At 34.0% G+C, this 15,318-nt stretch overlaps 1 protein-coding gene and 1 pseudogene across 8 annotated transcripts in view; one reads left to right on the top strand and one right to left on the bottom strand.

The window, feature by feature from the left end:
* Dmd (dystrophin) overlaps positions 1-15,318 on the bottom strand; it is a 2,486,572-nt gene that overhangs the window by 2,103,104 nt on the left and 368,150 nt on the right. The window lies entirely within an intron of this gene.
* LOC147824356 (Nuclear RNase P) lies at positions 7,113-7,411 on the top strand (annotated as a pseudogene).

The following is a 15,318-nucleotide window of genomic DNA, read 5'->3' as shown; positions in this document are numbered from 1 at the left end:
TACAGATGGGGGCATTTGTATTTGGTGCATATATATTTAGGATTGTCATCTCTTCCTCTTGATTTGTTCCCTTCACAAGGATGTAATGACCATCTTTGTCTCTCTTAATTAGTTTTGGTTTGAAATCTACTTTGTCTGCAAATAAGATTGCTACTTCTGCTTTTCTCTGGGTTCCTGTGGCGTGAAGAACTGTTTTCCCTTCTTTTACTTTCAGTCTGAGTTTCTTCTTGAGTTAGGCATGTTTCTTATATACAGTATATTGTTGGATTTTGCATCTTAATCCATTCTGCCAGTCTATTTCTTTTCATTGGTGAATTGAGGCCATTAACATTGAGGGTTATAATTGATAGATATTGATTTATCCTTGTCATGATGTTTTACTTTTGTTGGCTCTTATATTTCTTATTTTTCCCCCTTTCCCTTTAGTGTCTTACCTTGCCTGGTGGTTTCCCTCTGTTGGGCCTCATGGAGTTGTGACCTTCATTGTCTTTTTCTAGGATATTGTTTAGAATTGCTTGGAGTGCTGGTTTGGTGTTCATGAAGTTTCTCAGGTGTTCTTGGTCATGGAAGTATTTAATTTCCCCATCAATTTTGAAAGACAATTTTGCAGGGTACAACAGTCTAGGTTGGAAGTTATTTATTTTAGGGCTTGAAATACTTCACTCCAGGCTGTCCTTCACTTGAGGGTTTGTGTTGAGAAGTCTGCTGCGATTCTGATGGGCTTTCCTTTGTAGGTGATCTGTTTCTTTTCTCTAACTGCTTGTAGGATTTTGTTTTTCTGTTGTGCTTCTGGGATCTTGACTATTATATGTCTAGATGTAGATTTTTTTGATCATGGCTAGTTGGAGTTCTATATGCCTCACTTATCTGTATGTCCAATTCTCTACCTCTGTCTGGGAAGTTTTCCACTATTACTTCTGTGAACAGTTTTTTAATGTCAATTGTGCTTTCTCCTTTTTTTTCATGGACTCCTATCAGTTTTATGTTATTCTTCTTTGCATCATCTAGCAGCTGTTTGATTGATTTCTCATGATGTCTTACTATTTCTAAGAAATATCTGTTTTCATAGTCTTTAACCACAATCCTATCTTTTATATCTGACATTCTATCTTCAGATTCCCTTAATATGCTGTGGATACTTTCAATGGAGTTTTTAATCTCCTGAATATCTGTTTGAATCTGTTTCATGGATTCCATTTCTTTCTTATGCTGGGCAATCATGGTTTCCATTTCTGTCTTATCCTTGGTATTCATGGCTTCCAGCATGTTTCTGAGTTCATCTATTTTTTTTTATCTGTTTCTGTTCTAGATCCTCTAATCATATCTTTCACTCTGCTCCTCATCTCTGAAGATATCTGGGAGATTATTTCTGCTTTGAATTTTTCTAGAGCCTCATTCATCTGTTTTGATACTTCCTGTGCTATCAGTTCAGGTTGTCCAGGTGGTTGGTTATTGGACTTTTCCACCTCATCTCCCCCAGAGTTTACCCTTGGTGGGGTGGAAGTCTGCATTTGTGCCTTGTGTAAATGTCTTATCATTTTTGTTTCTGGTACTCTCCTTGGTTTAACTCCTGGGTTGATACTTTGAAATTGCTTATTGTAGGTATCTTTGTTGCTTGTAATTAGAACCCTTATGGAATGATTGCTTCTCAGAGGTGTCTTCCAGATATAGCTGGTCTTTAAGTTTTGGGTCTCTAATGACTCTAAGGCTATCTCATTTTTCTTATACTAGGAAGGATCACTGACTAGATCAATAACAACACCTTAGCCCAAGTGAGACAATCAGCAACACCATTGCATCAAGTACATCTTAGAAAATGACATTTTGTCGTAGTTATTAATTTATCGCCTTTAGCTGTGTGAATTAAATCAAGATCTAGGACCAGCCCAACATATGTTTATAGTGAATAAACTCTTCAATATAACACTTTTACCCTTCAGGATGGGGAGTTAGAAGGAGTTGGGGAGGGAGGGATAGATAGGTAGAAGGACAGGGGAAGGTTAGCAGTGAGGCCAGAGGACACAGGCGAGAAGGAAAAGGAGAATAATAGGAAAATAAAGAAGAACTCCGAATGAGGGCCAGAACAGGAACAAAAAGGGAGATGAACAATGTGGGAGACCAAGACAGTGAGTGTAAGAGAGAGAGAAAGGAAATAGAAAAGAAAGAAGAAAGGAAAAAAAGAGGAGAGAAAACCAAATATTTGCAGAGAATAGGAAAAAAATTAAAGATAACAGGAGAAAAAGAAAATACAAAAACCCCCCAATAATACTAATTTTGGAAATAAAAAATAAAAATGAAAAACAAGGGCCTCTTTCAGGGTATATCTCTGTTCTCACAATAGATAACGTGGGTAGCAGTGTACAGATATAAGTCAATTAGTCTCAGCAATCCAGTCACAGACCTGTGCGATTCAGGGAGATTTCTAGCTGCAAGTCCCAAGTTCAGTTCGCTGCCTTCCTGTAGGGTTGAACTCTGCAGGGTTGTACTGCAGTTTCCAGCTGCCCTTCCCCTGAAGATAGTCCCGGTTCTGATGGGAGGTGATGATGACTCCAACTTACCCAGTACAGTGGTCTGGTGGTCCAGTGTCCCCTGTGTCTTTGTAGTGTGGAACCAGGTGGCAGTACAGCCAAGAGGCCAGAGGAGCGAGGGAGTGAGGGGGTTGGGGGGGGGTGTCCAGTGGATTCCTGCCGGGCCACGGGCTGGATCGGTGTGTTGGGCCCGGCTCGGTACCTCAGTTTACACAAATATTCAATGACATGTATCCACCATTATAGCATAATGCAGTGTAGTTTCATAGTCCTGAAAATCCCCTGCACTCTGCCTGTGGTTCTTTTTTCCCCCAAGACACCTGACATCCATGGAAACTGTTAATCTTTTTACTGTCTCTCTAGCTTCGCCTTTTCAGAATGCAATACACTTGGTATCTAAAAGTCTTTCCAGGTTAGCTTCTTTCACTTTGTAATATATATTTAAACTTCTTTTCTGTTTTCTTCCTACGTTTCTATAATTCATTTTGTTTTGGTGTTGAGTACTATTCCATTGTCTGGATGTGCCAGTTTATTTGTGCATTCATGAACTGAAGGACAACTTAGTTATTTCTAAATTTTGGCAAACATTTGTATGTTGGCTTTTGTGTGTTTATGGTTTTAATTCATTTAGGTAAATACAAAGGAATGCAATTTCTGGATCATGCTAAATTTTGTAAGAAACCATCTGAGTGGCTGTATCACTTTCTATTCCCACTAGCAAAGAATGAGGGGTCCTTTTTTCCATATATTTGCCAGTATTTGGTGGTGTCACTAAGTTGCATTTTGGTCATTCTAGCAAGGTGGATTCAGTAAAGGCTTTTAAGCCAACTGTGTTACTTTCCTAAAAGGATTTTTCTCTTATTCTTCAATAAGCTCTGGTACACACCTAAAAACCAAAGATAGAACAATAGTACATTTTTACAATTTACCATTCACTTACTTTTCAAAAAGATTAATAGCAGCACTGACCTTCTAAACCTCTTAAAGCTATGATTTTCTCAAAACATCATCAGAGAATTGAAAGCAGAGGAAAGACTAGAGAAAAATAATAATTACAGATAATTATTACTATTTATAATGTACAAGATTTCATCCACCTTTTCTATTATATCAATATCATTTGGAAATTCTTCAAATGGCTCAGTGGCAAGTAAGAAAACTTTTTGTACCAGCTTGATAAGAAATGTACTAATAAAAATTTTTACAAATAACAAAAAAGGAAAGTCTATTGAAAATGTAATGGAATTAGTTTACTTTTCAATATTATTAGAGAATCCTTTGCATCTTTTTGTGTTCATTACTTTAAGATCACATTAATTTGACAAATACTGAAAATCTATTTGACAGATGTCATTATGCAAGGCTATGCTTGCATGCTCCCTAAATGCCCATTGATTACATATTTTTGAGCCTAACTGCAGGTGTCATGCTAGGTTCCAGGAGTATCATAGAAAAGTACAAGAACAATCCGCATGCATACGCAACAGTTTTAATCCTGTAGAGTCTATATTCTAGAGTGTGATGAAATGCATAAAAACAATAATGAAAATTAAGTTTTTATAGAACAATTCACACATGCTTGGTTTTTATAATAATTCTAGTGTGTCACAAAAATACATAAATATTTTTCCTCAAAATATAATGATCTTGGTTCATCTAGGTTTCTATATTAGCAGAATATATCCATATGTGAATATTAGTTTAACTGATATTTTAATATAATAGTAGGAAATTAAATATAAATGGTAAAACTTTTCTTATGAAAATGGCACAAAAATTTCGTGCCAGTCTAAAATAGAGAGCAGTGATAGAACAAACACACAAAGAGGTTAAACACAATGACACAACACAGCTTAGACACAAGTTTGGCACATCCATGAATCCTGATAGACTGTTGTCCAGACTGACAGTGTCTGCATATTTAGGGTCCTTCACGAAGAATCCACACATAAAGGAAGAAATAGTTATGCTCACTTCTTAAAGGTACAGGTTATAATAAATATTCACCCCGCAATCATTCTTAAAAGGAGAAATTTCTTTAAAATTTTACTGACCTACTGTCCGAGGCCCTATCTTTCTAACAAACTGTGGAGCAAGAGATAAGGGAAACGTATACACAAAGTGGTAGTTAAGGAGGAATAAAGAGGAGAAAAGAAATAATTAAAACAATAACAATAAAAGGAAACCTTTTCACTCTAAATAATCCAGAAACCTGTGCATAAATATAGACCTAATAAGGGCTAAAAACTACCACTACAACCATGATTCAAACATACATTCACTCGAGATCAAATTATTCCCATAGAAATGTCTGACAAATACGTTCAAATAATGTGCATAGCATTCCTAACAGTAAAATTAAAAGGAAAAATCTAATAGAAAAAAACTAAATACAATCAGATGAGGCTTGAAAACATCCATTTGATATTAAGAAGAAAATTATAATATATTAGAAAGAACATATGTAGTAAAATGAACTAATTAAAAACAGATTCGATATGTAGAATGAAAAAGGTGAAATTAGTAAATTATAAGATGGTAATTGAAAAACTCACTGAGAACAAAATACAAGGAAGTAAATAAATTTTAAAAATAAAAATTAAAAGTCATGAAAATTGAAATATATACTACAAGTCCAAAGAAAATGTATGGAATTGCAGAGAAGCAAGTATTAAAAAAAGTAGCTGATAATTTTTCAAAACTGAAGTTGCCAAAGAACTAGAGTTATCTAAGAAAATTTTAAAGAAATCTGAGTGCTCTGCCTTATGTGTTATGAGATATTATTAATCTAGAGTAATTGAATTATGTGCTGGTATAGGAACTTGCAAATGAAGGATGGAACAGGAAAGTATCCCCAGAAATACATATACTGTATATGATCAAAAAGTACAGTGAATGCTTAAATTAAAAATGTATTACTATAAAAATGTTATTAATTTCCCACAAAATACTCCCACAGTTATCTCATTGTTCTTGCCACTTTCTGAAGCAGTCCCACAGGTCCTCCTTTGTGAGCAGTTGTCTTCTGCTGGCTGCCTTGGTGCCCTGAATCAATTCAAAATGCTTACTTGTCATGGTCATTTTGACTTTGAGGAAGAGTCGGAAGTCACACAGTAACAGATCTAGTCTGTAAGTAACATGAGGATACATTGTAACATTTTTAAATGCTTTCCTCTCTATTGGATGGCACTTGGCAGTAGCATTCACTGTATGTTTCATTAGACCTCATAAAGACAGTCATGAAAAAAGACTTCTAGGAGTGCTTCAGAAAGTGACAAGGATGAAGGGATAAGTGTGCTCAAAATGAGGAGGGAATATTTTGAGGGGTGTTAATGGCAATGTGTCTTTTATTGTAATAGTTTAAAAAAACATGCACCATATATTTTGATCACATACTGTAGTTATTAATCAAGTTTAAGAAAGAAGCAGCCCTACAGGTGAGCAGGGAAAAGGTAGACGTTTTCAAATGATGCTAGGACAAATGTTTAGCCATGAAAGACAGTATTCATAAAAATACCAAGAATGACTTGCAGGTTTATTTAATTACAAATAAAAAAGAGAGGCTTTAAAAGTATTTCTTTTAAGCACTTTAAAAGAACATATAGGTGCCAATAAAAATAGAGCAGCGACTCATTTGAAAAGAATAGCAAAAGTAAACATGGGCAACAAGAGGAAAGCAGGAGGCATTAAAATATCAGAACTTAACCTATATTATAAAGCTACAGTAAGAAAAAACAGCATGTACTGGCACAAAAATAGACATACAGCTCAATGGGATAGAATAGAGGATGCAGAAAGACCTCTAGGTACACTCAGACATGTGAACTTTGACAAAAAGGCCCAAAACATGCTGGAGAAAAGACAGCCCCTTCAACAAACGGTGCCAGGAAAACTGGTTACCCACATGCAGAAGATTGAAACTAGATCCAAATATCTCACCATGCACTAAAATAAAATCAAAATGAGTCAATGACCTAGAGATTAAAACAGAGATACTTAATTTGCTAGAAGATTAAATAGGTCAAATTCTTGAAGACATAGGCAAGGACTTGCTGAAAAGAACCTCAATTGCATAAGAAATAACACAAAGAATCAACAAATGGGAATATATCAAATTAAAAATCATCTACACAACAAAGAAAACAATCAACAGAGTGAAGAGACAACTGCTAGAAGGGGAAAATGTTTTTAATACCAACTCCTCAGACAGAGGACTGATATCTAGAATATACAAAGAATTCAAAAAATTAAGCCCCTCAAAATAAAAGACCTAATCCAAAAAAATGGACAATTGAAATTAATAAGCACTTCTTAGAAGAAGAAATATAAATGACCAATAAGTTCATGAAAAAATGTTCAATATCTCTGACCATAAAAAATGCAAATTGAAATAACACTCAGATTCCATCTTACTTCCAAAAGAATAGGATTTAAGAACTCAAAAACAACAAATACTGGTGAGGCTGAGGTTAAAATGGAATGCTTGTATATTGTTGGTGGGAGTGTAAACTCATAAAATCACCATGGAAATCAGTATAGACAATCATCAAAAAATTAAAATTAGCAATTCTGTCTGACCAAGGGGTAGTGGGAAGCTCATCAGTGGGGCTATGAGCTGAGTGCATCAAGTCACTCTTCCATAGCCCTTGGGAAGGTCTGAGACTAGGACCAAAAGCAGCCCTAACAGGGCCCTCCCTGAGCTCCAGGGAGGTGAGTTCCCAGAGAGCAGGGCTCTGCACAAGGGCAGACTGGGCAAGAGATCCCAGCGAGCCAGCCTGCAAGGAGAGACAGAGGGTCCGGAGCCAGCCTGAAGGCAGAGGAGTCAAGAGAAAAAGGTCAAATAGAGAAGGAGGAGAGATCATAAATTTACACTTTACACTTACTTAAAGAGTTAAATACATTCCTTAAATGTATTCCTTAAACAGTTAAAGACATCATGTACAGTGTTATATGCATATGCATGTTTATAGAAGCATAATTCATTATAGCTAAATCTTGGAAGTGGCCCATATATCCATCAACAATTGAGTGAATAAAGAAAATATAATATATATACAAAAAGGAGTACTACTCAGCCATAAAGAAGAATATATTTGAGTCATTCATAGGAAACGCGATGCACCTTGAGACAATGACATTTAGTGAAATAAATCAGATACAGCTTAAATATTGCATGATTTCTCTTATATGAGAAGCAAGAAGCATAAGTGATATCAAGAGCAAAATAAAAGATAAATAATAGGAAACAGAGAGGTAGACCTTTTGCAAATGGCAAAGGGATCTAGACATGCAGGGAGGAGAGGGAGAAGTGGAAGTAAAAAGGATTCGGGTGCCATCTACACATCTGCCAACTCGCCATGATGAAAATATTCATTATGAACACAAACATGTACTAACAGAAAATAAAAGAAAAATTGGCAAAGAACACGAATACACAATTCATAGGACAAATTAAAAGAAGCATCAATGAATATAAAAATATAAAACATAGAAACACAAATAAGATATAATTTCACATTCATCAAATTGAGAAAATGCCAGTATTTTGTTGACAAGGATGTGGAAAACAGTGGGTGCATGTACCCCTATAGGAAGCACAATAGGACACAGCCCTTCTGGGAAAAAGTACAGCAAAATGGCAATATCTCTGTAAGACCTCTTGTGTTTGATATACTTCATGGTAATCAAAATGATAACATACATAAAAATATCTACTTTAAAAAGAGATAGACCTCATTAACCTATCCTTATGAACTAGTCCATGAGTTTACTATATTCAGTTGAAAGTTATTTACTTTTTCTTCACATAGATCCTGTGTATTTAGTATATTCTTGCTTTCTTTGTTGAAGGGAACAGGGGAGAACTGTCTTTCAACTGCAGTGCCTTATTAGCATGCATCATTTCAGGTTTACACTTGATCTAGCTGTGTTATTGTTGTTATTCCATATAAATCTGCTCCTTTTTGGTTTTTGAGCTATGGATTTTGAGCTAATTTGGTTTTGAGCAATGCAATTTTACTTTCTATGGGTATATTATTTTCCTTTGTTGTCAATTAGATTTTCACATGGATACTATTTCTCTTCAGCCCTTCAAGTAAATTGTCAGACTTAGGGGTACTAGTCATCATACTATTATTACATATTGCTATTTAAATATCTATAAAAAGATGAATATGAAACCAAGTGATAGAATGTCATCAGTCTAAAAAGTAATAAAAATAGTAACATAATCTTAGAAGAATGTTTACTGATGTGAAATTTAATTATTCCCCAAAGTAATAAGAATGCTATCACTAAATACCTCAGCAAATAGAGGTTTAGAAAAAAGGATATTTACTTATGATGTACTTATATAGGTTTAGCATTCCTAATGTGAAAATCTGAAATGCTCCAAAATCTTATAACTTTTGAGTTCCGACACAATTCTACAAAAAGAAAGTTCTACACCAGACCTCAAGCGACAGGTCACAGTGAAAATGCAGGTACACTAAAAACACTGAACAGAATATCAATCAGGCTCTGTGTGCATATGAAATAAATTAATTTTGAGTGTAGACTTGGTTTTCCTCCTTGGGATATTTTATTATGTATATGTAAATATTTGAAATCTAAAAAAAAAATCTGAAATCTGAAGCATTTCTGTCTCCAAGCATTTCAGATAAGGGATACTCAACTTATAATTTAAAAAGTATTAAAATATTCTATTTTTCCTTTGTTTCACAAATTACCCAAAAATTTAGGTGAAAACCAGGCATAAAATTAATCATATCCTTAAAATTTGCTTTTAAGTCTAATTTTTAAAAAGAAGACAGTAGACAATCTTCTATGCTACTGCTTTTCCTCTACTAGGTGAATGAGCACCACCAATTCTTAGCAGAGTAACTGAAAAAAGCATAACTATATTATTAACTTTGTCATATATATATATATATATATATTTTCTGCTAAAACAAATTTCCAAATATCCAAGCTTTATGAAGTAGGAATGAATTGAGGAATGGAATTCATAAAGTACCATCCCTTCTATTCAATGATGATAAAAACAAGAAATCAAATATCAAAAATTAAATTCTGAAAGAAAATGAAACACAATTTACCACTGAAAAGATCAAATATTGAAGATTGTGCCAGAACAGCACTTAGCAGCAGGGTACTTTGTCACAGATTAGGAAGGATGGATATTAGTTGCTGCTTGTCACGTAGTAATTCATCAGCAAAAACTATTTAGTTCATTGTTATTTTCTTGGTTATTTCTCTATTAATCTTTACTGCCTATAATAAAGTCTTGATTCAAAAGACCAGGTTATAACGGGGATCATACACAACATTAAGATCCAAGCAAGTCCTAGAAAACTCTAGGATTAGGATTTCATATCATCAAACAGGAAGATATCTCCACAGACAAAGTAAAATCGGGGGCACTAGAATAGAAACTTACGGCTCTTCACCGCTCTTCCCCCAGAATTTCCCCCTTCATTGTGAATTTGGAAGATATGGACATTTTGTAAATACAAAGAATACCTCTTTATGTACTGTAGATTAACTTGAAGGTATCCAAAAAGTAATCCATTTTCACATAATTTAGCATTTATAAATTGGGAGGAAGTGATATTTTCTGTGTGATCACAGTAGGTTGTGATAAGATGTTGGATCATCAACTCAGAGATGTGCAGCTTGGTATTTGAGCACAGAAAAAGAATTATGATTACTCTGAAAAAAATTCTTTATATAATCCATTAACATTTGTGCCTTCATTATGGAAACACAGAGATTTGCAACCGTCAATATTTAGGACAAAAACTGCCCACTGCAGTGTTAATTTTTGCCTGAATCTTGATTCTCACAGGTCCAGATAAACTCAGTCCATCCTGTGGCCTTTACTGGGATGTGTGAAATATTTCTAAGAATTCCCTAAAACCCAAAAGATTCCACCATAGAAAAATACACTGCGATACTTACTAAAGGTTGGAAAACTATTTTTTTATTCCATTGAAAATAAAATCAATATACTGTATTTTGTTCCATATGGCCCCTGTGGATTTATATAAAACTGCTGAAAATTTATGTCCATGTCTCATTTCTCACTTTTGTATTTTAGTTGAAATCCAAGGGAACATTAAAACTAAAGGATCCAGTATGTTATTGTTAATTTACAAATTATTTTACAGCACCAACAGAGCTATATTAACTTCCAGGATCTCATTCCAAGACTTATTTGCCAAGTGTATGTTAATGATATAAAATTAGCTACAAGCACCACGTAGTGCTAATCTGACATAATAGGTAAACAGCTCTATTAAGTTTTAGATCACAGCTTCTAGAATATGATAGGAGGCTTGAGATTTCAAGTCCTAACATAGAATATTAAGATAATTCTCAGTTAAAAGTCTTGAAGTTAGTATAAGCTTAATCAACAACATAAGCTTCAGTTAACATAAAATATAACCACAAGATATTGGCAGGTCTTTTCATATTAAATATTGTGCTTTATAAGCAACTTAATTATTCAGGCACCTTTTCTTCAGATAAGACTCTTGGCATTATGTATTGAATACTGATATTTTTTATCTGTTCTTGAGAAATGTCAAACTCCCATGATCTAGAATATTGATATTTTACTGAGTACATATACAAATCACAATCTAGCAGGGGATCTAAGATGATACTCTAGCTCCTTCTTTATTAAAGCAGTCTGGGCCTCCCCTTACTCTTGTATAGATAATGACTTCTCTGATTTGAAGCCAACTTTCTTCCTTTGATAAAATGTCATCACCATTCCTCTTTGTGAAGTATTTCCAACCTCTGTTTCTGCAAAGATAGCTGGGATCACTGTCATTCAAAAAGTAGAGAAACCAGTCTTGCAAAATAGATGATTCTTGGCCCAGTAAAGAAATTTAAATTATTTAAAAGTGTGATATTAAAATCAGCAAGGCTTTGAATTTTTGAAGTTATTCAATCCCCTTATTTTCTCTACAAAAACTAAAAAACTAACAAAATGAATAAAAAAGAAGTGAAAAAACTGCTTCATTGAATACAGTGTTCAATATTTCATCTAGAATGAGTCAGAGGTTTAGTGAAAGTTCAAGAGTGGTTAACTCGATAGAAGATAATCAGAGGGAACAAAACTATGAATTATGATGTTTGCGGGTTTTCAGAGACAAAGTCTTGCGTGCATATATTCATCAAGTGAGAGGTGAGACAGGGGAGGGTTGAGCAACAGGACGAATCGTAACAGCATGAGCTAAATGAAGACTTTTAGGAAGCATTTTATTTCTGTAACAAGAAACATGGCTGGCCAGATTATCACTTAAGCATCTTTTAGAATAAACATCACATCAATTAAAAAAGAGGCGGAAAGAAACATCTTGTTAAGTGCTGACAAAAAGTATTCTATTTTAGGAAAAATATTTCAGGCAAATATTGTATAGGAACTCACATCATTACTTACATTACAATTATTTTCAATTCAGGTTAGTTCATGGTCAAAAATTATACAGAAGTGGTATAATGCAGTGTTGTTTGTTGGTTGCAGAATTTATTTGAATAGCTTTACAAATGGCTTAAGTTTATACAATCATAAAGGGTTTGATGGGATCTATCTAATTATTCAGTCATAACTTACTGCATTTTATGAGTATATGAGTGTAATCATATGCTTTAGTGGTATTTGTAAGCTGGAAGTTTTACAAAGATCTTAGGTCATACTTGGGAAAATGTGATAGTAATTAAGATTAGTCTAGATTCTAAAAGTGTCAGACTAAGACTGAGTGAAAGGTTATATTCCTAGAAAAGGTGAATGTCAGATTTTAGGAATACAAAAACAGAGAGAGAGAGAGAGAGAGAGAGATTAAAGACAAATTTTAGTGACTTGTATTAGGACCTTGGAAAACTAGCAAAGCCAGAAATACTTATGAACCTATACATCTTAATTATCTTGAGCATAGAAATAGTTAAGTTCACCTATGTATTTTTAACACAGAGCATGGTATGTGACACGGTAAATATTCACTGAGTGAAAGATTGCACATTCTAAATTGCTATGTCAGCATCACCTACCTCTGCCTAATACCCACCGAAGACCACTGTACTAAAAAGCAATACAATAGCATGTTGGAATCATCACCTCTATCCAGGTTTAACACAGATTTAAGCAGTGAACAACAAGGAATATCAAATAATACCCCCCTTGTGACATGTTTTGAACTTCTCAAAGTGAAAGTTCAAATATCATACCTGTAAACTTGGTCACAATCTTGGAATGATGTATTTTATTAACAGCAATAGATTTTTTAAAAAGAAACATTTATCATGCAAAGAAAAGGACAACACTGCTTCAAGAATAATAATCAGTCAGTTGCACTTTTCTTAATGAGAGGATTTATATCCCATTGTTTTTGGTTTAAATGTCAATGTGTGTACATATAAATATTTGGAACAACAGGTTTCAGTAGATCATGCTATGTAAAGGTCACACAGACCTTGCAAATATTGCTGTATCCCTAACTAATCTAATCCAGTACTTGAGTTTAAATATCAGATTATATCCCATTCTGCCATCCAGAATTCTAAATTTCGGATATTCAGTAAATTCTAAAAGTTTTACATTTTTCAAGAGTCTATGTGAAATCTTATGCAATTAGCATATGCTATTTTGTGGTATGGTCTCTTAACATCAACTCTTTGATCGACAATGTACTTAACTGTTTAATCATCAAAACACTAGCTCAGTATTTTACAACTTCAGTTATGCATAATATGAAGTAATATGTATGCATGCGCTCTATAAATACGAGAGGCAATTTGTTTGACTCTACACTTTATTTTGCTTTCAGGATTACGCTACTCACTACCCTCAGCAAAAGAAATATAATAAGAAATATTATCTTGCAGTACCATAGCTCTATCCATCAATAATAAAAATTCTGAGTCTTAACACCAGTGCCAAAAAATGAACCTCATTGTGGTAATTCAACTACTGTATATGGTTTCACAAGTTTAAGTGTACATAAGAGAATATAAAACAAATACAAGTCAGATAAGCAAACAGTTAAATGAGATTTTTGTCAAAGATTTTAAAGAGTATGTTAGAAATCTTCTACTATTCTTTCTTCATTAATGAAAAACATGAAGCTCTGTGGTTTTATAATTAGTTCAAAGTCACACAGGCAGTTTTGTGGTCAATCCTAGAGATTTCTATTGTTCATGTTTCTTAAATAAAATCTGTCCTATTATACCTTGCACACTATACTGATATTAAATATAAACATATTGGCATTAACTTAACTTTAAAAGCACTATGCTGGAAATATTTTGAAAGCTTTTCTTGAAAATACAGGGGCATAAAGTAGGATCCAACGTCACCTGAAGTATCAGAAAGTCTGAGTCTGAACTAGATTACAAGTCTATAACATATGTGTTGGCAATTTATATACCAAAAAAGAGGTAAGAAAAAGACAGAATTTCCGTAAAGTTAATTTATTATTAATTTACTGGTTAGGTGAAACACAGAAAATCATTCCATAAGGAAGATAAAAATGAGAACACTGCATATACAAAGTCACCCTAATGAATAAGGTTTTGTGAGATAACGTTTTTAAAATACATGACCTCTTAACAATTATGAGAAAAGGAAAAAGTGGAAACAAAGTCTTTGTAAATAGGGAAGGTTGGAGGGGATGAAGGGAGGACAGGGAATAGGGAAAAAATAAGAACCAAGATACATCATTGACAGGTACAAGCACCCAATGATAAATGTAAATGTATTGTATACCTAAAATGTACCAATAAAAGAATATAAGCACCCCCCCACACAATTATGTAAATAGTGAAATCTAACTTTAGAAAAAATGTTTAGTCATAATCACCTAAATTTAGGGCTTACTAGATACAAACTGTGTGTTTCAAACACATCACTAATGGAATATGTCACTGAAGATGCCAGTACTTATTTTCCAGACTGGTATATGCTACGTCTATACATCTCCCCCTCCTGGAACATTTGAACCCTTTGGAAACATTTCAAAACCTATATACCAAAGATCCTAAGACTATTTCCTTCTAATCAAAGAAGGCAGCACTAGGCCTGAGTTCTAGATAGTGCACTGGCCACAGACATGCCAATGAATTAGATTAATCACAGAATCTAATTTACATAGCCTTGACCCATCACCGATTTGCACTCTCCTAAGAAATGGGATTGGAACAGTTTTTGCCATTTGTTCTTGTTTTCTATTGCTTTGTTTTGTTTTGTTTTCCAAGAATATGGCAGTCTCCTATCCTATTCAGGGTACAAAATTCAAGCTATATGGATTTCAGTTCCAGTTTTTTGCAAATTACTCAGTTAGATTGAAACAAATTGTGGTACAGCCCCACAAAAGTCATTCCTACATGTATATAAAAATAAATCTAAAATTCTGCTAATACAAAAAAATCTAAAATTAGCAATATATTCTGGCAAGGAAAGTTTGAAAATCAGACATCTTGGGCATAAATTTCACTTTTACCATAGCCTAACTGAGTCACCTGGGTACATTAAGCCATTTAAACTGTGTCTTTTCTCATTTGAAAATGGACTAAGTGTGAGGTTCTTGTAACAGAATTACAATAAGCAAAATTCCAGGTCTGACTGTTTTAAATGTCAGCAACTACTTTTCTGTTTAAAGTAGTGTATAGTGTGTGTTCATGTACCACCGAAACTCCTTGTGGGACAAACAGATATAACACAATTAAGTGTCAAGATCTGTAGTACATGCAATTTATGCTAGAAGACTAAAAATAAGAGAGATTAATG

Source organism: Heterocephalus glaber, unplaced genomic scaffold, assembly GCF_053883595.1.
Source record: "Heterocephalus glaber isolate CG9 unplaced genomic scaffold, H.glaber_assembly_v1.0 deba00001547, whole genome shotgun sequence".
NCBI classification, from domain to species: domain Eukaryota; kingdom Metazoa; phylum Chordata; class Mammalia; order Rodentia; family Bathyergidae; genus Heterocephalus; species Heterocephalus glaber.
This window is presented reverse-complemented; position numbering and strand designations above follow the sequence as displayed.